Source organism: Eubalaena glacialis, chromosome X, assembly GCF_028564815.1.
Source record: "Eubalaena glacialis isolate mEubGla1 chromosome X, mEubGla1.1.hap2.+ XY, whole genome shotgun sequence".
Classification (NCBI taxonomy): Eukaryota; Metazoa; Chordata; class Mammalia; order Artiodactyla; family Balaenidae; genus Eubalaena; species Eubalaena glacialis.
Genome location: NC_083736.1, coordinates 129,241,213 through 129,267,894, shown reverse-complemented (window position 1 = coordinate 129,267,894; position 26,682 = coordinate 129,241,213).

Sequence of the window (26,682 nt, the reverse complement as noted above, 5' to 3'; positions counted from 1 at the left end):
AGAGATCACTGAAGAAATCAAAGAGGAAATCAAAAAATACCTAGAGACAAATGACAATGAAAACACGACAATCCAAAACCTATGGGTTGCAGCAAAAGCAGTTCTAAGAGGGAATTTTACAGCTCTACAAGCCTACCTCAAGAAACAAGAAAAATCTCAAATAAACAATCTAACCTTACACCTAAAGGAACTAGAGAAAGAAGAACAAACAAAACCCAAAGTTAGCAGAAGGAAAGAAATCATAAAGATCAGAGCAGAAATAAATGAAATAGAAACAAAACAATAGCAAAGATCAATAAAACTAAAAGCTGTTTTTTTGAGAAGATAAACAAAATTGATAAACCATTAGCCAGACTCATTAAGAAACAGAGTGAGAGGACTCAAATCAATGAAATTAGAAATGAAAAAGGAGAAGTTACAACAGACACTGCAGAAATACAAAGCATCCTAAGAGACTACTACCAGCAACTCCATGCCAATAAAATGGACAACCTAGAAAAAATGGACAAATTCTTAGAAAGGTATAACCTTCCAAGACTGAACCAGGAAGAAACAGAAAATATGAACAGACCAATCACAAGTAATGAAATTGAAACTGTGATTAAAAATCTTCCAACAAACAAAAGTCCAGGACCAGATGGCTTCACAGGGGAATTCTATCAAACATTTAGAGAAGAGCTAACACCCATCCTTCTCAAACTCTTCCAAAAAATTGCAGAGGAAGGAACACTCCCAAACTCATTCTATGAGGCCACCATCACCCTGATACCAAAACCAGACAAAGTTACCACAAAAAAAGATTACAGACCAATATGACTGATGAATATAGATGCAAAAATCCTCAACAAAATACTAGCAAACAGAATCCAACAACACATTAAAAGGATCATACACCACGATCAAGTGGGATTTATCCCAGGGATGCAAGGATTCTTCAATATATGCAAATCAATCAATATGATACACCATATTAACAAATTGAAGAATAAAAACCATATGATCATCTCAATAGATGTGGAAAAAACTTCTGACAAAATTCAACACCCATTTATGATAAAAACTCTCCAGAAAGTGGGCATAGAGGGAACCTACCTCAACATAATAAAGGCCATATATGACAAACCCACAGCAAACATCATTCTCAATGGTGAAAAACTGAAAGCACTTCCTCTAAGATCAGGAATGAGACAAGGATGTCCACTCTCACCACTATTATTCAACATAGTTTTGGAAGTCCTAGCCACGGCAATCAGAGAAGAAAAAGTAATAAAAGTAATACAAATTGGAAAAGAAGAAGTAAAACTGTCACTGTTTGCAGATGACCTGATACTATACATAGAGAATCCTAAAGATGCCACCAGAAAACTACTAGAGCTAATCAATGAATTTGGTAAAGTTGCAGGATACAAAATTAATGCACAGAAATCTCTTGCATTCCTGTACACTAATGATGAAAAATGTGAAAGACAAATTATGGAAACACTCCCATTTACCATTGCAACAAAAAGAATAAAATACCTAGGAATAAACCTACCTAGGGAAACAAAAGACCTGTATGCAGAAACTATAAGACACTGATGAAAGAAATTAAAGATGATACCAACAGATGGAGAGATATACCATGTTCTTGGATTGGAAGAATCAATATTGTGAAAATGACTATACTACCCAAAGCAATCTACAGATTCAATGCAATCCCTATCAAATTACCAACGGCATTTTTTATGGAACTAGAACAAATCATCTTAAAATTTGTATGGAAACACAAAAATCCCCGAATAGCCAAAGCAGTCTTGAGGGAAAAAAACGGAGCTGGAGGAATCAGACTCCCTGACTTCAGACTATACTACAAAGCTACAGTAATCAAGACAATATGGTACTGGCAGAAAAACAGAAACATAGATCAATGGAACAAGAAAGAAAGCCCAGAGATAAACCCACGCACCTATGGTCAACTAATCTATGACAAAGGAGGCAAAGATATACAATGGAGAAAAGACAGTCTCTTCAATAAGTGGTGCTGGGAAAACTGGACAGGTACATGTAAAAGAATGAAATTAGAACAGTCCCTAACACCATACACACAAAAAAACTCAAAATGGATTCGAGACCTAAATGTAAGACCAGACACTATAAAACTCTTAGAGGAAAACATAGGAAGAACACTCTTTGACATAAATCACAGCAAGATCTTTTTTGATCCACCTCCTAGAGTAATGGAAATAAAAACAAAAATAAACAAGTGGGACCTAATGAAACTTCAAAGCTTTTGCACAGCAAAGGAAACCATAAACTAGATGAAAAGACAACCCTCAGAATGGGAGAAAATATTCGCAAACGAATCAACGGACAAAGGATTAATCTCCAAAATATATAAACAGCTCATGCAGCTCAATATTAAAGAAACAAACAACCCAATCCAAAAATGGGCAGAAGGCCTAAATAGACATTTCTCCAAAGAAGACATACAGATGGCCAGGAAGCACATGAAAAGATGCTCAACATCACTAATTATTAGAGAAATGCAAATAAAAACTACAATGAGGTATCAACTCACACCAGTTAGAATGGGTATCATCAGAAAATCTACAAACAAATGCTGGAGAGGGTGTGGAGAAAAGGGAACCCTCTTGCACTGTTGGTGGGAATGTAAATTGATACAGCCACTATGGAGAACAGTATGGAGGTTCCTTCAAAAACTAAAAATTGAATTAGCATATGATCCAGCAATCCCACTACTGGGCATATACCCAGAGAAAACCATAATTCAAAAAGACACATGCACCCCAATGTTCATTGCAGCACTATTTACAATAGCCAGGTCATGGAAGCAACCTAAATGCCCATCGACAGACGAATGGATAAAGAAGATGTGGTACATATATACAATGGAATATTACTCAGCCATAAAAAGGAACGAAATTGAGTCATTTGTTGAGACGTGGATGGATCTAGAGACTGTCATACAGAGTGAAGTACGTCAGAAAGAGAAAAACAAATATCGTATATTAACACATGTATGTGGAACCTAGAAAAATGGTACAGATGAACCGGTTTGAAGGGCAGAAATTGAGACACAGATGTAGAGAACAAACGTATGGACACCAAGGGGGGAAAACCGCGGTGGAGTGGGGATGGTGGTGTGCTGAATTGGGTGATTGGGATTGACATGTATACACTGATGTGTATAAAATTGATGACTAATAAGAACCTGCATTTAAAAAAAAATAAAAAGGGAACCCCCCCCATAAGACAATCAGCAGATATCTCAGCAGAAATCTTGCAGGCCAGGAGAGACTGGGATGATATGTTAAAAAATGCTACTAACTAAAAATATTGTATCCAGCAAAATGTTCTTTAAAAATGGAGATAAAATTATTTTTTCCCAAACAAAAACTGAGGGAATTCATCACCACTAGACCTACATTACAAGAAGTGCTATGAAATATTAATGAAAGAAACTTAAAAAGACACAAATGGTAAGATATTCCATGTTTGTAATTGGAAGAATTAATATTTCTAACATGTCCATACTATCCAAAGCAATCTACAGATTCAATGCAACCCCTATATAAATCCCAGTGGCATTTTTTACAGAAATAGGGAAAAAAATCCTAAAATCCATATAGAATTGCAAAAACCTCCAAATAGTAAAAGTAATTTTGAGCAAGAATAGCAATGCTGGAGGTATCACTCTTCCTGATTTCAAATACATTACAAAGCTACAGTAATCAAAACAGTATTTTACTGGCATAAAACACACACACACACACAGACAGACACACACACACACGATTGGAACAGAATAGAGAGCACAGAAATAAACCTATGCATATACAGTCAACTGATCTTCCACAAGGGTTCTAAGAATACACAATGGGTAAAGGATAGTAGTATCTTCAGTAAATGGTGTTGGGAAAACTTGATAGCCACATGCAGAAGAATAAAATTGAACTCCTCTCAAATCATACATAAACATTAACTCAATTGGATTAAAGAGTTAACCATAAGACATGAAGCTATAAAAATCCTAGAAGAAAACAGGGAAAAAGCTCCTTGACATTGGTCTTGGCAATGGTTTCTTGGATATGACATCAAATGCACAGGCAACAAAAGCAAAAATAGACAAGTGGGACTATGTCAAACTAAAAAGATTTTGCACAGCAATGGAAACAGTTACAGAGAGAAAAAGACAACCTACAGAATGGGAGAAAATATTTGCAAATAATATATCTGATAAAAGGTTAATATCTAAAATATGTAAGAAATGCCTACAACCCAATTAATAAAATAAAAAATAAACCAGTTAAAAATGGGCAAAGGACTTGAATAGACATTTCTCACAGGAGACATAGAAATGACCAACAGGTATATCAAAATGTGGTCAACGTCACTAATCATCAGAGAAATGCAAATCAAAACCACAATGAGAAATCAGCTCACACTTATTAGAATGGCTAGTATCAAAAAACAAAGATAACAAGTGTTGGTGATGGTGTGGAGAAAAGGGAACCTTCACACACTGTTGGTAGGAATGGAAATTGGGGCAGCTGTTGTGGAAAACAGTATGGAGGTTCCTCAAAAAATTAAATAGAATTATTAAGTGATTCAGCAATCCTACTTCTGATGTGTATCCAAAGGAATTAAAATTGGGATCTCAAAGAGATATCTGTTTTCCAAGTTCACTGCACCATTATTCACAGTAGCTATGACATAGAATCAACCTAAGTGTCTGTTGATTAGCAGATATTTGCCGAGCTTCTTCATTGAGTCATGCTCTACTTGAGGTGCTGGGAATACAGAACTCTCAAGGAGCTCATAATCAAGTGGGGAATACCAATACAGATAGACAAATATTTAATGCTAGATAGTAATGGGGTACTCTAGGTACACCTGACTCAACTTGTGTGAGGGGGGGGAATAAGGATTGGCTTTATGGAAGATGTGGCACCTGAGCTGATCTTCGAAGAATCAATAAATGTAAGGTAAAATATGCAGTATGAAGTAGATGATATGAGCATTCCAGCAGAGGGAAAAAGAGAAGCAAGGCAGCTGGGAAGTAGAGAAAGCATAAGACGTTCAGAAGTTTCAAGGAGCTCTGTCAAGCTAGGACACAGGAAAGGAGAGTGGTGGGAAGAGCACTATCTCCGTATCCAAAATTTCTGCTAAGAATATAAATGGAAAATATTTACCAATAACTTGATGGCAAATATTCAGCTGATATTTAGATGAAGTTCAGCTTTGTTTGTTAAACCAGCTTGATAATTTTTGAATAGTAGATATGTTATCTATTTTTCATATTCTTTCCTTGTAAGTCTCTCTTTTGATTTCACGGTGGAGATGAAAAGGTACTGAACTTATTTGAGAATGGCAGGTGATAAGAACTCTGGAATTCTGAAGAATAGACAATATCTGGTAAGTGACAAGATAGCTTTGAGAAACAGAAGGACATTTGTTCTTTTGTGGTTGGCTTATACCTTTTCCCAAACCATAAATATTTTAACCAAGTAATACAACACTTCAGTGAAGGACATAGGATAGTAGGCAGGGGAGGTAGATGGGTGATATAGGGAAATGATTGGTTAGCAATAAACAGAATTCACCAAGAAATTAGGTTTAAGATAATATAAATGGTGATTATTCTTGTTCTACTTTTCTAATTTTTTAAAAATATGGATGCCTTATTTTCATTATCAGAATAAAAAAAAAACCCTTATGTGGGATAATTGGTATTTGTTTGAGAATTTACCTCACAATGAAATACCAAAATGTCAAAAGGATCCTGTTTTCAAAGCTCAGAAGTGGCAATGCTACAAAACTCAAAATGGCTAGAAGTGAACAGCTTATACACAACCAGCAGAGGAGGCTCAGTCTGACAAGAATGTCAAGTTCCTATATGCAAAGAGCATAACAGTACAGCTTTCCATTTGAGGAGGTGATTTTTTGTGTGTTTCATTTTTGTGTCTTCTAAATCGTTATTTTCAAATTTGACTTGAAACTTAGATCCCTGAAGTTTGTCTTTTGTTGAAAGGATAAAAGAAAACATATCCTAGCAAATGTGGCTATCTGTTATTGATATTTATACCTAACATGGATTTATGAATAATTAATAACTTAGGTGATAGTTCTAGGTTTAACAAGCTTAGATTCTTTCTCATCTTTGAAACCACCTCAAAAAAATGGAGAGATCTTCATCTTTGGTAAACTACAGGAACCGCTGTATAGGTATAGCTCCATACCTCAAGATACATAAAGAGGAGTTGCCAAGTGCAACGATATTTAGGCAAATATCGTTGATGAAGGAAGATGCCATGAAAGAACACATACTTGCTGCTGCTCTTACTGGGCAGAACCAGCTGACCATTATCTTCTCTAGAGTAGGTAGCCTACCCCAAAGTCAAAAATTCCCAAACACACTGTTATATATAAAATAGATAACCAACAACAACCTACTATATAACACAGGGAACTCTGCTTAATATTCTGTAATAACCTAAATGGGAAAAGAATTCGAAAAAGAATAGATACACATATATGTATAACTGAATCACTTTGCTGTACACCTGAAACTAACACAACATCGTTTGTAAACTATACTCCAATATAAAATAAAAATTTTTTAAAAATTCCCAAGAACCTTTTTCTAATGGTAAAAGTATACAACTAATGACATCTATCTGCTGGGAGATATGGCAGGTAAACAATGGTGATCTAACATCCTCATAATTTGTATCTCTGATGAAGTGAACAGAAGATAAAAATTTTTCAAAGTCGTAGCTCAGGAAAACTTTTCTAACTAATGGAAGATTCAACTCTTTAGATATAATGGCTCACTGTATTCCAGGGATGTTGTTACGTAACAATGATGACCATCCTATTGGCAAATAAGAAAAAGAATAATGGCACCAAGTGTTTGTTAGAGTGTGAGGAAGGATACTCCAATTCTCTACTGATGGGAATAAAAATGTACAGTGTTTCTGGAGGGCCGATAGAAATTAACACATCAAAAATATTTTTAAATTAGTTAGGTTTTGACTGTTAATTTAATTTCTTAGATTTGATACCAGTTACTTAATAGAATATGCATAAGGCATAGTTACATTATGTTTACCAAGACATCATCCTTAATAATAAAAAAAAATTGAAAATAAAAATCTCTACAAGTCCAACAATATGGGGTAGCCAGGTTGCTTTAATGTATATATGAATATATAGGGAATGCATTTACATGCAAAATATTTGAAATAGTGGGATGTTTATGTATCATTATTTTAGTAAATGGTTATCTTTCAGGGGTGGGATGAGGTGAAATCTATGTTTTCGTTTTCTTTCTTTTTAATTATCTCTATTTCCTTATTTTCCTTCAATGTGTACATATTGAAAAGGACAAGGACTTTCAGAGTAGGGGGAATGTAGTCTGCTAGGCCTAAAACTAATCCCTAGGGCAAGATCAGTTCAAGTCCCAAATGTACAAGCCAGAAAGGACTTTGGGAACTGGTAAGCAAGTTACTTGCTTAAGGTGGGGAGTTAGAGGAAAGGGCAGATCTAGACCCTGACACTCTAATTCCTTCTGTAAGTTTTACTTTTTGTTTAGCATAACTCCACTGTTTAGCATTGTGACACTCAGTACTGAGCTGCTAGCCTCAGGTCCATTTTAAGGCATTATGCATTACGTATTTTTTCAATCAAGGTCAGTACATCTATCTAGCTGGCTAGCTATGGCTCTGTAAGTTAAAACACCATACTATTGGACACGTCAAGGTTGATTATGTCCAAATATACATGCAGCTAGACGCATACATACATTATTAGTAAGTTAATTTCTAGACACAATTTGGGAACTAGAAGTCTTTCAAAGGCATGGTGTTCTAGCAAGATTATCGAAACCTACAAGGTGTTGTATCTTTTAACCACGGTAGCATTTGATTCCTCAAGTATAACATGAGGACATATGACTTCTGAGAATGAAGATGAAAAAAGTAGTGTCACTCAAGTAAATCATTGTATTGTGGTCTAAACATTACTTTTCTCAGTCAATCCAGAATCTTCAGATCGTGCATAATCATGTTCATGTATTGCTTCATATATTATATTTCTCTCCAATTATATTGTCACATTATTGAGAACTGGGCTCAGCTTGATCTTTTTCCTGTGTTCCCCAGAGAGCCTAGGACAATTGTGGAAGATATAAAAAGTGATTATATGAAGGGGGAGAATACAGAGATCTTCTTAAAAATGAGATTACATTCATTTATTCATTTCATTTTCAAACAGTACCTTGAACACAGTGGCAATAGATAATTTTTGTTGGATGGATGAATGAATAAATTTTCCTTATGATGCTGGAGTTTAATAGAGCAAGAGCTTTGAAATCTGATAGAGCTGATTTTTACTTCAGGCTCTTTTGCTTGAGAAGGCAATGAACTTCTCGGAGACTCTGTGCATCATCTCTAAAATGGAGGTTCTAGCTTCCTAATGAGGTCAGTTGGAGGATTAAATGAGATCATAAATGTCAGAAGAATCCATGGTGATAACAGTCTTCCTTGATTTGTATCACTCCACCTTCCTGGGTCAATCAATACAAGGCCTTTTTGCAGTTCTCTGTGCTGCTGGTGCATTTGAATGGTATATGCCAGATCTCATGGAGCCTAATCACTAGGTATAAACCCACTAACAAGGCTCTGGGGCAGGGGGATCTTTGAATATTGGAAACTCAGGCCTCAATAAATCTAACTATCCTGTTAACATTGTTCTGGGCACTTTGACCTATTCCACATGAGAATGTCTCAGTTATTTCCGCTGATTTTGAGAGGTAGAAAAAGAAATCTCTACCTACTTATAGTTCAGAAGATCCAAGGTAAAATGCAGAGAAAACTAAATAGATGGTCCATTTGTAAAAAAAAGAAGATATAGGGTAACACTGTTTTCTAAGTGTAGTCCCTGTAACCTCTAGGTTCTGCCAAGCCCTTCCAGGTCTCCTGGGAATTAAGGCAAAGGGAAAGGTTGACAGGATGTCTGAGCCCTATGCCCACTTCAATCAGGACAGGTTCATTTTTATCCGTTTTATTTGATTCTATGGAAGATGATGTTTGAATAAAGGTTTCTACTGCTAAAATAATGTCAAAAGCTACTTACGTGGTGACAAAAACACTGTGTTCAGTGTCAGGAAATGGTGATGAGGATAAGTGTTATCTGTATTATCTGATAAGTATTATAATTCACTAGAAATATTCACAGAGTACCTCATGTAATCCTTACAAATAGATATTATGAAGTAGGTACCTTCTTATCCTCATTTTTCAAATGATGAAAACTGAGATTCAGAGAGTTTAAAAGAATTGCTCTGAGGCAGGAGACAGATGGGCCCCTGGGGCAAACGGTTTGAGTTTGTTCCTTGTGGACCGATACTCCAAGACAGGAATAACAGTACAATTGAGAGAGGAGGCTGGGCCCTGCCCAGATAGAAAATAAGAGACCACGTATTCCTCATTCTCGAAGTTAGGAGACCTCCCTGACTACACATGTGCAGAAAGGCTCCTTGGAGGTCAAAAGGGGAGTGATGCTAACTGATGACAACTGATGCTCACTACCCATAGGCCTCTTCGGTAGAATCCATCTTGGCTAAGAGATGCGCGCACACACATGGGAAAATCCTGAGATATACCAAATACAGACTTTGAACCAGGCAAATCAAAATGATTGGCCAAAGGAAACCTGGAAGAAATGACCCATAAAAGTGATTCAAACTGCCACGAGGGCACGACTCTCTCTCTGAGCCCGCCTGTGTGTCTATCCACATGTACTCTTTTTTTTCTCTTAATAAATACTTGTTTCACTACTTTCCATCTTTGTGGGAATTCTTTTTCTGCAAAGCCATAGGGCCAGGGCCTTGTCACTGACCACTGGTCTAGTGTCTAGGATTTGGTGCGCTCACCACTGCGACCTGACCTCAATCACTGGCGGGGAACCAAAACCCTGCTTCAAGCCGCTGCAGACCGAGGCCACCGGTCTGCAGATTCACCGCTGCAGATCAGCCCAAGTTGTACAGCTAGTTAGTGGTAGAAGTGGGATTAAAATTTACATGTTACAGCAGTTGAACTGGCTTTACGACTTGGCTTTGCCAGTTATTGGCTGTGTGGAATTAAGTAAACCTTATCCTCTTTTTGGTACTAGTTTCCTCATCTGTAATGCATCTGTAAAGGGTTCAGGCTAGAAGGTCTCTACTTTAAGCCAATTGATATACTGAAGTTCCAAATGTATTCTGTTTGAAGAAAAATATTCAACGATTAAAAAAAAAAACCCGCTGCCCTATATTAAGTAACATTGGGCATTTCCTGCTGATTTGATTACATTTGATTTTTAGCAACGGTGTCCATTATAGCAAAGGTGTCCATACTGTGTGCACTCTAAGCCATTTTAACCATCATATACTGCTATTTTGTAGATATAGGACTTCCTGTAAAATTCATCACAAACTGAAACATCTCTGGCAAGCACACATACGTGTATGCACAAACATACATGCATATGCATCCCAGATGAAAATGCCCGTTGTATAGCTGTCTTAGCTTGGGCTGCCGTAATTAAATAGTATAGATTGGGTGTCTTAAACAATAGGAATTCATTTATCACAGTTCTAGAGGCTGGGAGTTTCAAGATCAAAGTGCCAGCAGATTTGTTTCCTGTTGAGGGCCTTTTTCTGGTTTGCAGACTGCACCTTGTCACTCTGTCCTCACATGGCAGAGGGAGAGAGAAAGAGAGCTCTGGTCTCTCTTCCTTTTCCTACAAGGACAGCAGTCCCGTCATGAGGGTCCAATCCTCATGATCTCATCTAAAGCTATTACCTCCCAAAGGTCCTACCTCTCTTCACATTGGGGGTTAGAACTTCAACACATGAATTTGGGGAGGACCCAAACATTCAGTCCATCACAATAGCTGAACTTAATGGGTAGACAGTGTGAGCAAAATCAGTCAGAAAACAAAAGCAGAAGTTTAGCTGGGAGGTGCCTCAGCTATGTACACATTAAAGACTCTTTGACATTAGAGATAATGGATTTGAAAGAGCCATTGTGACCCCTCTTGATGATAATGGAAGCCTCGTTGCGTCTATTGAGATTCTAATAGCATACTGGAGAGCTTCATAATGAATGTACTGAAATAGCAGATCTTTAACATCTTCATACTTTTGATCTTATTTTCTCTCTTTGTCTCTACACTATACCATTTATAATTTTTAATGAGCTAAACAACTAGCCAGCAAAATAAAATGTTAACACCATGAAATGCATACTTTAAATATGAGTTGTGTTCTAGAACTTTCCCCTCACCTGTCTTTCTTAAAGCATCTGTATACATTCTTCAAAGACTTTAAGCCTTTTTTGAATGCATCTTTTGCCATACTGGCCCGGGATGACAAATTACATCTTGACTTGAACTCCCTCTTTCAGTGCGTTCTTACAAATTTCTCCGACAGCTTCCTTTTCTTTCGGATAATTAACTCTAACTAAATGATATTTGTTGACAAAAGAAGATGATTTGGCACTTACAGCTGTATTAGTTAGGGTGCAATGAGTAAAGGAGAAGGCGTTGGTGCATTTGACAATTTCTCTTCTCGTATAGTTAGCTGTGCAAATGCCTCACACCTCAATTCATCATTTCAAAAAAACACATATCACTATGTGTCGGATGTTGTGCTAGGAGCTAGGAAGAAAGAGAAGAGGAAACAGGCATTCAGTTGTAAGCTGCCTGAAAGCCCTGGGTCTAGTGCAGCCCTCTATACATATAGGATACTTTAAAAATATCTGTTGAAGTGGACTGAGTTGAAGTAATTATTGTAGAAAGATAATCGGGTTGTAGATAAGGTAGGAAACATGGACCTCAGTTTCTCCATCTATGAAATGATACAGTAGATACATATTATCCTTAATGTGTGTAGCTGTAAGGATGTAACTGAGCAGGACCCTATGGGGCCTGCCCAGGACATACCCCACCCCCATATCCTCTGCTGTAGCTCCTCTCTGAAGTATCTAGATAATAGTATCTCATGCATATTTCCTAAGCTTTTCAGATGCTAAAAATCACCACCAAATGGAATAAATTAACTACGTGACCAGGAGCACTAGCCCCCAGACCTTCTGGCACCTAAGGATTGATAAAGTTGACTGCACTGTTATCTCACCATCAACCAATCAGAGAATTGTGCACGAGCTGATCACATACCCTGCAACCCCATCCCTCACCTGCGCTTTAAAAATGCTTTGCTGGGACTTCCCTGGTGGCGCAGTGGTTAAGAATCCGCCTGCCAATGCAGGGGACACGGGTTCGAGCCCTGGTCCAGGAAGATCCCACATGCCAAGGAGCAACTAAGCCTGTGCGCCACAACTACTGAAGCCTGCGCACGTAGAGCCCATGCTACGCAACAAGAGAAGCCACCGCAATGAGAAGCCTGCACACTGCAATGAAGAGTAGCCCCCGCTCACTGCAACTAGAGAAAGCCCACGTGCAGCAATGAAGACCCAATGTAGCCAAAAATTAATTAATTAATTAATCTATCTATCTATTTATTTATTTTAAAATGCCTTGCTGAAACCCTTCGGAGAGTTCAGGGTTTTGGGGGCACAAGCCACCCATTCTTGCTCAGCCCTGCAATAAACCTTTCTCTGCTCCAAACTCCGACGTTTCGGTATTGTTTGGCCTCCCTGTGCGTCAGGCACGCGAACCTGCTTTTGGTAACAAGTGAAGTAATGTCATGAAGGAGGTGAATTTTTGCTTTCCTCTTAATTATAAAATAAAATCAAATTACCTCTTTCTTCCAAATCATTCAGTGATGAAGAGAGTAAGGTGGGCATGATGTCCTATCCCCCGTGATTTTGCTTCTTCTGAATTTTTGCCCACTTTTAAGAATGTGTCCATGACCGTTCACTCAACAGTCATCTGTCCCATGAACTAAGAGAAAAGACTGATTAAGGAATTAAGAAATTCACAAAATCAACATTTCCTTCTTATCTTGGAATCTACACAATCCACTGAAATCCATACTCTTGCATGATTCTAGTTTAACCACAGCACAGTAATAATAGGTTCAAGAAAAGTCTCATAGTCATGATCTGAAATCCAACTGCCAGTCCTTTAGAGCAAGGTGTACCTATTAAGAATTAGGAGAGAAGCAAACTGGGAGGAAAAAAATTACACTAAAATGTGAATGACTGGGCTTCCCTGGTGGCGCAGTGTTTGAGAATCTGCCTGCCAATGCAGGGGACACGGGTTCGAGCCCTGGTCTGGGAAGATCCCACATGCCGTGGAGCAACTAGGCCCGTGAGCCACAACTACTGAGCCTGCGCGTCTGGAGCCTGTGCTCTGCAACAAGAGAGGCCGCGACAGTGAGAGGCCCGCGCACCGCGATGAGGAGTGGCCCCCGCTTGCCGCAACTAGAGAAAGCCCTCGCACAGAAACGAAGACCCAACACAGCCATAAATAAATAAATAAATAAATAAATAATTTTTTTAAAAAAATGTGAATGACTGATAGAGTTCTGTATTTTTTTTAATTGAAAATATACTTGTTAAGTAAATATCTAACTTATAGAATTTCACATAGTTCAATTAGTGGAAATAAGACATTCCAAGTTGTTCAGAAGTCTTCTTGGTGGATTTGGTATCACATGTGTAGTTTATCATAGAATCATGCTCCTTTAGCTATTGACCCATTCACAACTTCTGAACCCAAAGACTGAGCTCAAAGCCTGTCTCATCTAGGGAACTGTTCTGACTGCTCCACGCAAAGAAAGTTACTTCTACTGTATTCGTTTAAGACCTTGGTTATATCTGTATTGTAGCATTCATCATATCCTGTGAGCATCTCAGGGTGTTTTGGGATCTGACTAGAATACCTGGTATGTAGTGGCTGCTAACTAGATAGGGGTTTCATTGGTATTACAACTACTTGTATGCTTTCTACTGGCCCTAGATAAGGAATGAATCACATCTAGCCTTAGGGCCAGAGGAAAGAAGAATGATCTAGAAAATGAACAATCAGCAAGTATGATGGTCAGGAAAATAGTGGAATAAGGATTGGTGGCGATGCACAGATTCTAATCTCTTCCAGTGTTGTGTAACTGGTTTTCACCAGTCTTCTTCTGGGTAGACTGTGTTGGACAAACAACCTTGAGTTTCCCAAGGCTAGATTTATCTAACGCAATCAGCCTTGCTATTAGAACTTATTGATCAGCTAATTTATTCTATGACTAGTTGTGACTTGTTTATTAAAATATAAGTTGGACAAATGTTAATGCTAAACTGATAAAACAAAGTTTGGCAAACCTGTAGCACAAAAGCCACCAGTCACCCATCTTGCTAACAATATTTGTAAGTATAATAGTTGACTTTGTTAAGTGCTTAGGTAATAGCTATTTGTAGTTAAAACTCCAACATCCATTCTGCATTTGATCTAGAGAAGTTCAATCCAGTTTGGGCTGCTGAGTTGAGCATCTGACATGTGGATACAAAGCCTGGAGCTGCTGGAGCCATTTTGCTACTATAGAGGAAGCCAGTCTGGGGAAACATCTGGCCCAGGTAGGAGAGCAGAGCTGAGATAATCATAGAGAAATAGAACCACTGATGACGTCCTGAACCTGTGGTCCAAACTTTGGCTGAAACATATCCAACCTCTAGAGCCTGAATGAGTCAGTTATCATTATTATTGTTTTTTTAATATTTATTTGGTTGTACCGGGTCTTAGTTGTGGCAGGCAGGCTCCTTAGTTGTGGCACGCGAACTCTTAGTTGCAGCATGCATGTGGGATCTGGTTCCCTGGCCAGGGATTGAACCTGGGCCCCCTGCATTGGGAGTGTGGAGTCTTAGCCACTCCACCACCAGGGAAGTTCCCCATTATTCTCGAAATATGTTTTATATATTTGATTGGGTTTTATAATACTTTCTATGGAAGGGCATCTTATTCACACAGTTCACTCTGTGCCCGGCCTTATACTGAGCTCTTTAGATAAGCTACCTCACTTAATCCTCACCAAAAACCCTGTAAAGGAAGCAGGACAGCCATTGGGGCAGTCATTCCTGCTGAAACCAGATATACTGTCAAAGCGTCATGAAGGGGGAGCTCTGGGTAGCTGTTCCCAGTCAAGTAGAGGGGACATGGACAATGAAAGAGATTGCTTTCTCTGCCATAAACCGTGTTGCCTGGAAGCTCTGGGTCTAATGCAGCACTCTATACACTTAGGGTGCTTAATAAATATCTTTGAAGGGTACTGAGTGGGGAGAATTAATGTAGAACGATCACCAGAGAAGTGCCTTCAGTGGCTTCCTCTTTCCAATGCCTGAGGCCCCAAGAACCTAATGAACAATGACTGCAGTCTTCTCATAGACAAGAGGAATTCCCCTCGCTCTGTCTCTGATCATTTCCTTCAAGCTTTTGCTCATAGATAATGCTCAGTATCTATTTTTTTTCGCACTTCTCCTCTATCTGAACCCTTAAAGTTGATTATTCATTTAGCCTGTCTATCCACAATTTGATAGAGCTTCTATTTGCTATTTTTCATCCCTGGACTAAAGCATCCTTAACTCTTTATAAATGAACATCTTCGTAAATTCTTTAGTCAGCTCTACTGTCAGCTTTACATCAGGAGAAGTATCCTTTACTAGTGGGAAATGAGGTAATGAACTGCCCCAGGAAGACATTTTTACATGTTAAATACAGGATTTGTCAGACTGCTTTATTGCCATAAAGATGAAAATTATGCTTTATGCTTTAATATTACTTTTTTTTGTCCATAACTCAACCTAGCTGAGGCTTCAGTGACATAATCTGGTCAGAGAAGGTCACCATGCACCTCTATGGAAGACAAAAAATGCACATTCAAGTTCCCCGGGAGCTACATAAAGGTTTGAAAACAGTCACAGTTCATATAGTAGCAATCGTTTCTTGTCACCAGCGGGAATTAGAATAGCATCCTATATTGTAAAAGATATTACACTTTTGATCGTTGTTATCTATGGCAATATGTTAGCATCCAAGTGGGGCTTTCCTATTACAATCAACTTATTGACAATGAGTCTATGACAGGAAAAAAAAAAAAGACAACAGAGAAAGAACAAGGAAAGTAATTAACTGTAACTTCAAATTGAATAACAAGGTTATTCTTATTCTGTTGTTGAATATGAAACCTGGTGCCAATGCTTTTGTATTTCTACTTGCCATTTAGTATGGAGTAGAACTGGCAGAGGCAGTTGTCAATTGCTTGTTGAAATGAAATGGTACATTATGGTGGAAGAAAGCTACCACCTGTGCCACCTTCCAGTAGGTGTAATTATACCTCAATGATCCATGGCAGGATTAAGCAATATTTGTATTTTATACAAACAAAGTAGCTCTTCCTTGTCAGGCAAAGTTTGACAAATAATAAAAAGGAAATAAAATATATTCTTTCTCAATATAACATTAAGAAACTTTGAATTAGATTTAATTGCCTAGATATGTCTCTGTGATAGTGTCTATATGCTATGTAAGAGACTAGATGCAGAAACCCTATGACAATTATATCTGGGAAAACCAATGATTATGATCCATGTAACGTTATTACTGTTACTACTATTGCTACTAACTGTACTTGTCACACGGGCAAGCTTTCCTGAATCTGTCTTTTCTGTGTTTGGAAACCCCATATCATGAGGCAGAGCTCACTTCTCACTCATTTTAATCTGCATCAAAATTTAAGAACATGTGGTCTGGGGTGAGTTCTAGGATTTAGGCTAGCAAAAAACCAAGCAAACAAAACTCCCAGGCTGGGTGGAGAACCTGTAGATTAGCCCAGGGATTCTCTGCCCATGACTTTCCACCTAAGATCTTTATTTTGTTGTCTGTCTGTGACACAGATCTTTAAGTAGTTTCACTTCTTGAAAAATTTCCTCTCCTAAGCCCTCCAGGAAATTTAGCATTATTGGTTCAAATTGCCCCTAGCAATATTAATACATGTTACTTTAAAACTATTGTAGACAACCTTCTAGAGTTTACTCAATCCTTAGTAATGTTTTGTTTTCTTAGGATTCCATAATTATATCTTTCTATTTATTATTACTTTTTAATGGGAAACAACATTTATTAGTACAAGAGAGTCTAGATGCCTCCCCCATTGACTCCAGAGAGGCTTATCTAACACCAAAAAAAAAATCTTCCCTCTCCAGAAACCAACCCACATCTCTAGGATTCATGAGGATGCCTTCTGGGTTGGTATATAGCACCATAATGCAAAGCTAAATTCTAGAAGCAAAGATGAGTTTCAGATGGTTATCTTAGTTATACCTGAAGTATGTACCAGGTAGGTTTCAGGAAGACTGCTTGAATTCTTTGTGCCAAATATATACACAGAAATGGACTTGTGGTGGTTATTATTATTATTGCCCAACAGATGAATGGATAAAGAAGATGTGGTATATATACACAATGGAATACTATTCAGCCATAAAAAAGAATGAAATAGTGCCATTTGCAGCAAAATGGATGGACTTGGAGGATATTATACTAAGTGAAATAAGGCAGAAAGAGAAAGACAAATACTGTATGCTATCACTTATATGTGGAATCTAAAAAAGTAGTGAATATTTAAAAAAGGAAACAGACTCACAGATACAGAAAACAAACTAGCGGTTATCAGTGGGGAGAGGAAAGGGGGGATGAGCAAGATAACGGTAGGGGATTAAGAGGTACAAACTATTATGTATAAAATAAATAAGCTACAAGGATGTATCATACAACACAGGGAATGTAGCCAATATTTTATAATAACTGTAAATGGAGTATAACCTTTGAAAATTGTGATTTGCTATGTTGTACAGCTGTAACTTCTATAATATTGTACATCCACTATATCTCAGTTTTTTTTTTTTTAAAACAAGAGTTAAACCCTGTCTTTGAGGCACTCATCCTCTGCTACTCGAGGTCCTATTGATTTGTCAATTACACTGATGCACACAGATCCCACAAACTCCCGTCCCTACCACAACAGAGGACCCAGGCTGAGCCAATCATTGTACTCCATCCCTGGTACAATCTTGGTCCAGGAGTGGACAATGGACCCATGGAGAGATAATTAGTATCTTCCCCAAGATTCAGAAATTGGAAGAAAGAAATCTTTCCACTAGATTAACTAAGGAAAATGTGAGTCTAGAGGTATCTGTAGCCATCTTACCCATCACATGTAGAGCACATCTATGCAGAATGCAGCCAAGTAAAACAAAGAGATGGTGAGAGAGAAGGATTTGAGCCTCTGGACTCAGCATCTCAATTCATGTATTTCTCAATTTAAGAGCCAATAAATCCCCATTTTGTTTAAGCTAGTTCATTTTGAGTTGGGTTTCTATTACTTGTACCAGAAAGAGCCTTACTAATTCAACCACTTGCTAAGGAAATTGGCCAGTAGCCATGGATTTTACTTTGTGTTTTGAGTGAAATTAGCATACTTTCTGGATATATTTGATTGGAGTGGTATACAAGTTGAAAGCAACCAGAGTTGAAAATAACCGAGGCTGGGCATGAGATAGGACAAGTTCTTCCAAGGTGGCTGGTGCAGTCTTCCCAATAATAGAGCTCCTTTTGGGAAGGTAGCAAAACGAATTCTTTAGCAAAGTTATTTAGGAAGTATTAGTTTGAAACATATGAAACCTGCATTTTTTAGGTCAGAAATTGTCAAATATTATCAATGTCACTTGATTCAACCTAATATAATTATTAAATAGAAGGAAGATGTTTCACCTGGGTTAAGCTGATGTCATCACCCTGAGTGTGCAAGACTATTATTTTTGTTCTTTATAAAAGCCTCTATTGAAGTCTGGTGCATAATCTTGGAAGCACTGACATGCAAGTTGATTATATAGCTAGAAAACTGGCTTCATCTTTATGTTCATATATAAAGTATCTTAGGAAAAAATTTATACATCCTTTTTTTAAAATAAATTTATTTATTTAGTGTTTATTTTGGGGCTGCATTGGGTCTTTGTTGCTGCGCGCGGCCGTCTCTAGTTGCGGTGAGCGGGGTCTACTCTTCATTGCGGTACGCGGGCTTCTCATCGCGGTGGCTTCTCTTGTTGCGGAGCTCATGCTCTAGGTGCACGGGCTTCAGTAGTTGTGGCTCGCGGGCTCTAGAGCACAGGCTCAGTAGTTGTGGCGCATAGGCTTAGCTGCTCCGTGGCATGTGGGATCTTCCTGGACCAGGGCTCGAATCCTTGTCACCTGCATTGGCAGGCGTATTCTTAACCACTGCACCACCAGGGAAGCCCAAAATTTATACATTCTTGTGAACCTAATGATTCTCACAAACACAAGAGATTTTGAAAGATTTGACCAGCACTCTCAGCTTAGGTCTTATCATTTAACTTCTACTACTATGAGAACCTTGGCTGAGAGTATTCTTATTTCATTCATTAATTTAACAAATATTTATTAACCAAATGCAATGTACTAGGCTCTGTTCAATTGTATTGGATTTATAGCAATCAACCAAACAGACAAAATCTGTGCCTTCCTGGAACTTAAATTCTGGTGGGGAGAAACAGATAATAACTGAAAACTAAATTATATATTAGAAGTTCATAAGTACTATGGGCAATAATAATGCAGGAAACTGGGTAGGGAATGTGGTACAGTTTACCGTCTTATGTTGGTGGTATGGTCAGGGAAAATTTCACCGAGAACGTGCTATTTAGGCAAAGAATTGATGGTAATAAAAGAGCAAGTCATGTATCTATCTGAGGGAGGAGTGTTCTGACAGATGAAACCGGAAGTTCAAACTCCCTGAGGTACCTGTATGACTAGCATTTTCCAGGAACAGGAAAGAGGCCAGCATGGCTAGAACAGAGTGAGAGAGGAAAATCATAGGGAAGAACAGAGGTCAGAGAGCCCATTGGAGGCCATGTCTGTGGCTTGTAGCCATTACAAGGATTGAGTGTTCACTTTAAGTGAGATGGACGCCCTCAGAGCATCTTGAGCAGAGGAGTGGCATGATATGACTTATGTTATGACAGAATCACTCTGGCTAATGTGTTGAGGACAGCCTGAAAGTGGAAAAGGTTGGAAGCAATTATGTGGTCTAGCAGTCATCCAGCTTAGAGATGATGGTGACTTGCACTAGGCTGGTGATGGTGGAGGTGGTGAGAAGTGATGGGCTTCTGGTCATAATTTGAATATGAAGCCATACACCAATGGTCTCAGTTAATCTTCATCGGGCCAGTTCTTCCCTAATACTCAGTTGGGAAAACTGTCCCATCTGTGCAATCTGGTGACATTCTTGCTAGGCAAAAAGCAAAACAAAACATAACAAAGTAATAATCTTGCCGTTTCATCATTTTCCTCCAATTTTCTTCTTAGCTTAAGGGCATTGCTCTTCTGGCTGTCATCATTAATATCAGTTCCTGGGGCCATGCTCCATCATCAGAATAAAGAGACTAGGAAACCATCTGCTACAGAGTGGTCAAATATACTTGATCCTTTATGAGAAAACCATTTTCCTGGCATCACCCTATGAATCCTCACTAAATGCTAATTCAGTTCATTACAGTCCAGTTTTAAAGGCAAATGAAGGCATTTGATATTTTTCCAAATAGCTTCTTTGGATTCAGCAGGTGTACGGGGAGAGGTCAGAATGATGAGAAGTACCGAGTGAGGGATTCAAGGGGGATAGTCAAGGGAATTTTCTTCTGAACTGGGCCTGTGGACTTGCTTCTCTTTGAACCATTTCAGGTGCTAATATGTTTTCAGAATCTTATACTCTACTTAAAACCACACTGTGTATTCAAAAGCATTTGCTCTGCACAATACAACCTCCCCAGTGTGTGTTTGCCTGCTAATGAACTCCCACCCAAGGTGTGTATGTATTGGCAGACAGGCCCATACCCTGGGGTGTGTTACTGCTTGCATAATTAGCCATCAATTACCACCAGTTCCATTTGCACCTGTTCCATTTGCAGATCTTTGGAATTTCAAGCTTGCCCAATTAGCATGTTCTGAACTTTCTCCCACTTGTGAGAAAGCGGGATCATACTCCCTCCTTTGAGGAACCTCTCCTTATGCAGGGGCTCCACAACAACCCTCTGAAAGGGGAATATTTTAGTCAACCACTTTAGAGACATCGTGAAAATATTCATATGTCCAAAACAACAAAGTTATTTATTGCAATCCTAGCTATTTTTCGAGTTTGAAAGGGCTCTTGAGATCCTTTCCTTTTACTGATGAAGAAAGTCAGCCCTGAAAAGTGAACGTGACTTTCCCAACATCAAGCCTGTTTCTACTCTGGCATGTGCTTAAAATTCACCTTTTACTTTGCGACGGAATTATTTTGGATCTGTGGAAATACGAGAATCAATGACACATTTCAAAATATCCCCTTCCCATTTCAGCTACAGCAATTGCTGATTTTACTAAGCTTAGAATAAATGTTCCCTCACGTGAATGTTGCTGTGCTCTCTTGTTATTTTGAAAGCTTTGGGAGGCACAGCTCTATGACAATGTTGCAAATAATAACATAGGGCCTCTCTTGGGTCTTCTAACCCAAGGGGGACATTCACATCTTTCACTTTCATCCATGACTGGATGCAGTTTATAAAGACTGGTTGTCTATGAGCCTTCTAACTCTCACTTGCCAAATAACAGTTTTTCAAGTTGCATCGTTAGATCAGGTGACCTTGATTGTCCCAAAGTTAACATAATTTTGGTGTAAATTGTACTAGAAGAAAAAGTTAAGTATAAATTATGCTTCTGACTTTTGTATTTTACTGCTTATAAAAATGAGGCTTCTGGATCTTTAAATTATAGATTTTGGTCCCCATTCAACTGTATGAGACCTTAATAGCTGACCTATTTTGGCTTTTTCATAGACATAATTTAAAATGGTCCAGACTTTGAAGGGTAAATCTGTAGGCAACAGGCTTGGGAAAAAGCTATGATTGGTGACACGGTTAACAATTTAACAGATATTCTTCCACATACCTTTTCCTGCATGAACTTCACTATAGTTATTACATTTGGTTCCAGTGATTATATTCTACAGGAACTTTTCATTTATGAAAATTTTATCTTGTAGCAGAGTATGCATGAAGATTAACTCAATGAGGCTTAATATGATAGTTAAAATCTTAGTAATTTGATGGTTAAAGTGATGATATAATGACTAGAAAATTATACTAGAGTCAAGAAACCATCGTTCTGTCCAGATCCACCGCTTATGAGCTGGTTTCCTGAATCAATGAGGAGTGCTGTTAACAACTTGAGTTTGGGGATGAGACTAACCTGTCACATACTCAGGGTGTGACCTTGGACCAGCTACTTAATCCTTTTAAGCCTTATTGTCTTTATCTGTAACGTGGGCAGTGATGTCTATTTTGCAAAGCTCACTGTAAGGATTACATGATTTACATAAATATCTCAGCACTTAGGAGTTTTAATTATTATAATCAGGAGCCAGGAAAGGATGCACAGGACTGGATTCTGAGGATGCTAGATGAGAGTAGTGGAACCTCAAGTGAGATAAGGGAGAGTATGTCAATTTGAGAACACCCTGTCATGTTATACGATTTAACATCCATGCAAGGATCCTGGGATACTGTGGGGAAAAGCTGCTGGGGAAGCTCCCAGAAAGCCAAAACAAACACAGAAAAGTTATTCTATAAGAAATGTGGTTTAAGTTCCAGAAGCCATGGCAGACATGAAAGGAAGGATTAAAGGGTCAAAGAAGTAGACATTCTACATATACTATGCAAAGCAGAAAAACATACCAGATGATTATGTCCCACTGGGTACCCAGGGGATTCATCACTTACTAACGTAATAAGGAAAGCAGCAGTGAAAGGGACACCAGCATGACTATGAAGTCTGGCGGGGGTGATATCTATAGGCCACGTCTAATGACAGCAGTTTCTAATACAAAAATATGGGCTCATTGATAACAATGGGATGATAGGATTCTGAAAAAAATAAGAGGTCATGTGGTAGTGTTTATCATCAAAAGCAAGGTGGTGGGTATAATGCTCATAATGAGTGGCCAGGTTGCAGTGGCAGCGAAGGGATCCTGACCTGCAGAGAGCTATGGAGATAGCTAATATTGATAGAACACAGCATCTTTAGAGGCAAAATTGATGGGCAGCCAAAACATGTGATAGTCAACCTATACAGTAAATTAAAAATTAATCAAGAATGAATGCTCATGAATGTAAGGGTTTTCTTCCCTACCGAAAGTCATTATCTCTTCCCCAATTTCCTGAGTGAGCCTATTTTCAGACCTCCAGAACCTAAGGACTAAAGAGGCCAGATCCCCAGAGTAAGGACTCTGCAATGCCAGGGCAAGTATACATGGAAACAATTATCCCATTACTTCTGCAAAGGGAAAATAACTCCTCTATGGATAACATATTTAACATTAAAAAGGAAGGTACAAAAGTATTATCAGAAAATATAGAGACTATGTTTCTTTTCTTTTGAGCAATAAAAAGTGGTATATTTCAATGAAGTCAAAGCATCATATGAAATTAACACTCGCATAATTATTTACCCATAAAATAACAGTGCATGCTTCCTGGTATCCATCTCTCTCTCTCTTGCTCTCACTCTCACTTTCGTATTCTCCTGCTCTCCTTCTCTCCCTCTCTCTCTCTTTTAGTTGACAACAAGGTCATATAGTTTTGTTTTTCATTTATACTCATTTGATGGTGACAGAAATTGAAAATTTCAGTACAACCTAAAATCAATTCAGAATACTGGGCACGTGCAAACACATGCACATATATTCAACACATACACCCCAACATTATTTATACAGTTACTTAAATATTTTTGAAACATTTAGAATAAATCAAAAAATATCAATTAACACATCTCATAGAACAGAAAGTATAATTGGTCAAGAGCAAAGAAGATGTGTTTATGAAAATCATCTTTTGGGATCAATTTAATCATTCTCTATGAATGACAAATTAATGAGAATATGTTTCTAATGTTGGATGCTGAAGCTTTCTTAAGCAGGACTCAAAAGGCAAACCTGTGGTGATCAGTGTTGTTAAATTTGATACGTCAAGATTAAATACAATATACGTGACAAAAACATCATAAGCAAAATAAAAAGAGATCAGAAGAAAATAATTCTAACACATATAAAAGGTGACAACATTTAGAATGTGTACATTTTATCTAAAAATCAATAAGGAAAATACAAATGTTAAATATAAAGAGCAGTAAAGGATTTGACTAGACATTTTAACAGAGAGAAAATTGAAAAGATGGTTAATCTCACTGGCCATTTGCAAAGTGCAAACTAAAAGATAGACGAACAAAGAAAGTAGTGAAATGCTATTTTCATCCATCAGACTGACAATTATTCAAAAGTTTAGTAATGTTGTCTTGACCAAAGTGAAGAGAATTGGGTTCTCTTTTAAAATGATGGTGTTAATTAGCATTGACACTTTGAGAGACAATTACACTATAAATATTGGATCCTACTACTTTCCACTACTATCTTTTCTATTTTTCAAATCCTAGTCTGGAGATGCATTATACACTAGTATGTGTGCATTATATATTAGATACAGATGTAGATGTAGCTATAGATATAGATAGATAGATAGTAGATGTTTATTATTACACTGAGATAGTGAAATATTTCAAACAATATAAATATCCATTGGCATGGGAATCGATAAATAAGCTCTGGTAGAACCACATTATGAAATATGCTGCAGCAGTTAAAATATAAATTAAAATAAAACAAGGTAGATATGTGATGAAATGGTACGTTTTCCATGATATTATCATTGACAAAAGCAAATTGCATAGTGATCCATGTAGCATGATGTAAACAAATACATACACAAAATACTATATATTTCTATTAGTTCATGCATGTAAATGCACAGTACAATCATTACCAAGTGCATATACCTAACAAAACGAACACGTTTCTCAAAGAAGTTTACTTCAAGTAACAGGGTACATCTGCAAAAAGTATTTAAAGTAATATGGTGATAAAGGAGCACGTTTTTCTGTGAAATTTGAATATAATATTTTACAATTTACTTGTATAAATAAGAATTAATCTAAATTTAAGGAACAAAGCAATTCAGGTACTTTCTTTGCTTCAGTGTTTTTAGGCAGGGTATATAAGTTTTGCCTTTTCTAGAATGCATATAGTTGGAATCATACAGTATGTAGTCTTTTCAAATTGGTTTCTTTTACTAGTAACATACATTTAAGTTTTCTCTCTGACTTTTCATGGCTTGATAGCTCATTTCCTTTTAGTACTGAATAATATTCCATTGTCCAGATGTACCACAGTTTATCCATCCACTTACTGAAGGACATCTTGGTTGCTTCCAGGCTCTAGCAGTTATGAATAAAGCTGCTATGAACATCGATGTGCAGGTTTTTGTGTGGACATAAGTTTGCAGCTCATTTGGGTAAATACAGAGCAGCATAATTGCTGGATTGTATGGTAAGAATATGTTTAGTTTTGTAAGAAAGTACCAAGTGCTCCTCCAAAGTGGCTGTAGCATTTTGCATTTGCACCAACAATGAGAGTTCCTATTATTCCTCATCCTCGCCAGCATTTGGTGTTATCAGTGTTTTGGATTTTGGACATTCTAATAGATGTGGAGTAATATCTCACTGTTGTTTTAATTTGCATTTCCCTGATGGTATGTGATGTGAAGCATCGTTTCATATACATATTTACCGTTTGAATATCTTCTTTGGTGAAGTGCCTTTTAAGGGCTTTGGCCCATTTTTTAATTGTTTTTTTGTTTTGTTTTCTTATGGTTGAAGTTTAAGTGTTCTTTATATATTTTGGATAACAGTCCTTTATCAGATGTGTCTTTGGCAAATATTTCCTCCCAGCCTATGGCTTGTCTTCTCATTCTCTTGATGTTGAATTTTGTAGAGCAGAAGTTCTTAATTTTAATGAAGTCCAGCTTAAAAATTATTTCTTTCATAGATTGCGCCTATGGTATAGTATTTTAAATGTCATTGCCATACCCAAGGTTATCTAGCTTTTCTCTTATGCTGTATCCTAGGAGTTCTATAATTTTGCATTTTACATTTAGGTCTATGATCCATCATGTGTTACCTGTTGTGAAATGTGTAAGATCTGTATCTAGATTAATTTTTTTGCATGTGGATATCCAGCTGTTCCAGCACTGGAACAAGACTATCTTTGCCTCATTGTATTACATTTGCTCCTTTGTCAAAGATCAGTTGACTATTTATGTGTGTCTATTTCTGGGCTCTCTATTCTGTTCCACTGATCTAGCTGTCTGTTCTTTTCACCAATACCACACTGTCTTGATAATTGTAGCTCTATAGTAAATCTCAAAGTCAGGAAGTGTCAGTCCTCCAACTTTGTTCTTCTCCTTCACAATTGTGTTGGGCTATTCAGGGTATTTCTCTTCTCCATGTAAATTTTAGAATCAATTTGTCAATATCCACGAAACAACTTGCTAGGAATTTGATTAAGATTGCACTGAATCTATAGATCAAGTTGTTAAGGACTGATATCTTGATAATATCGCATTTCCAATAAATTAAGTGTTTTACTTCTAATCATGTATTAAATAATTTTCATAAGCATAGTGGATAATTAAGATGAAATTCTATTCTTTTTTCTATATTGTTTTATCAGAGACATGAAGTAGTTTTCTTTGT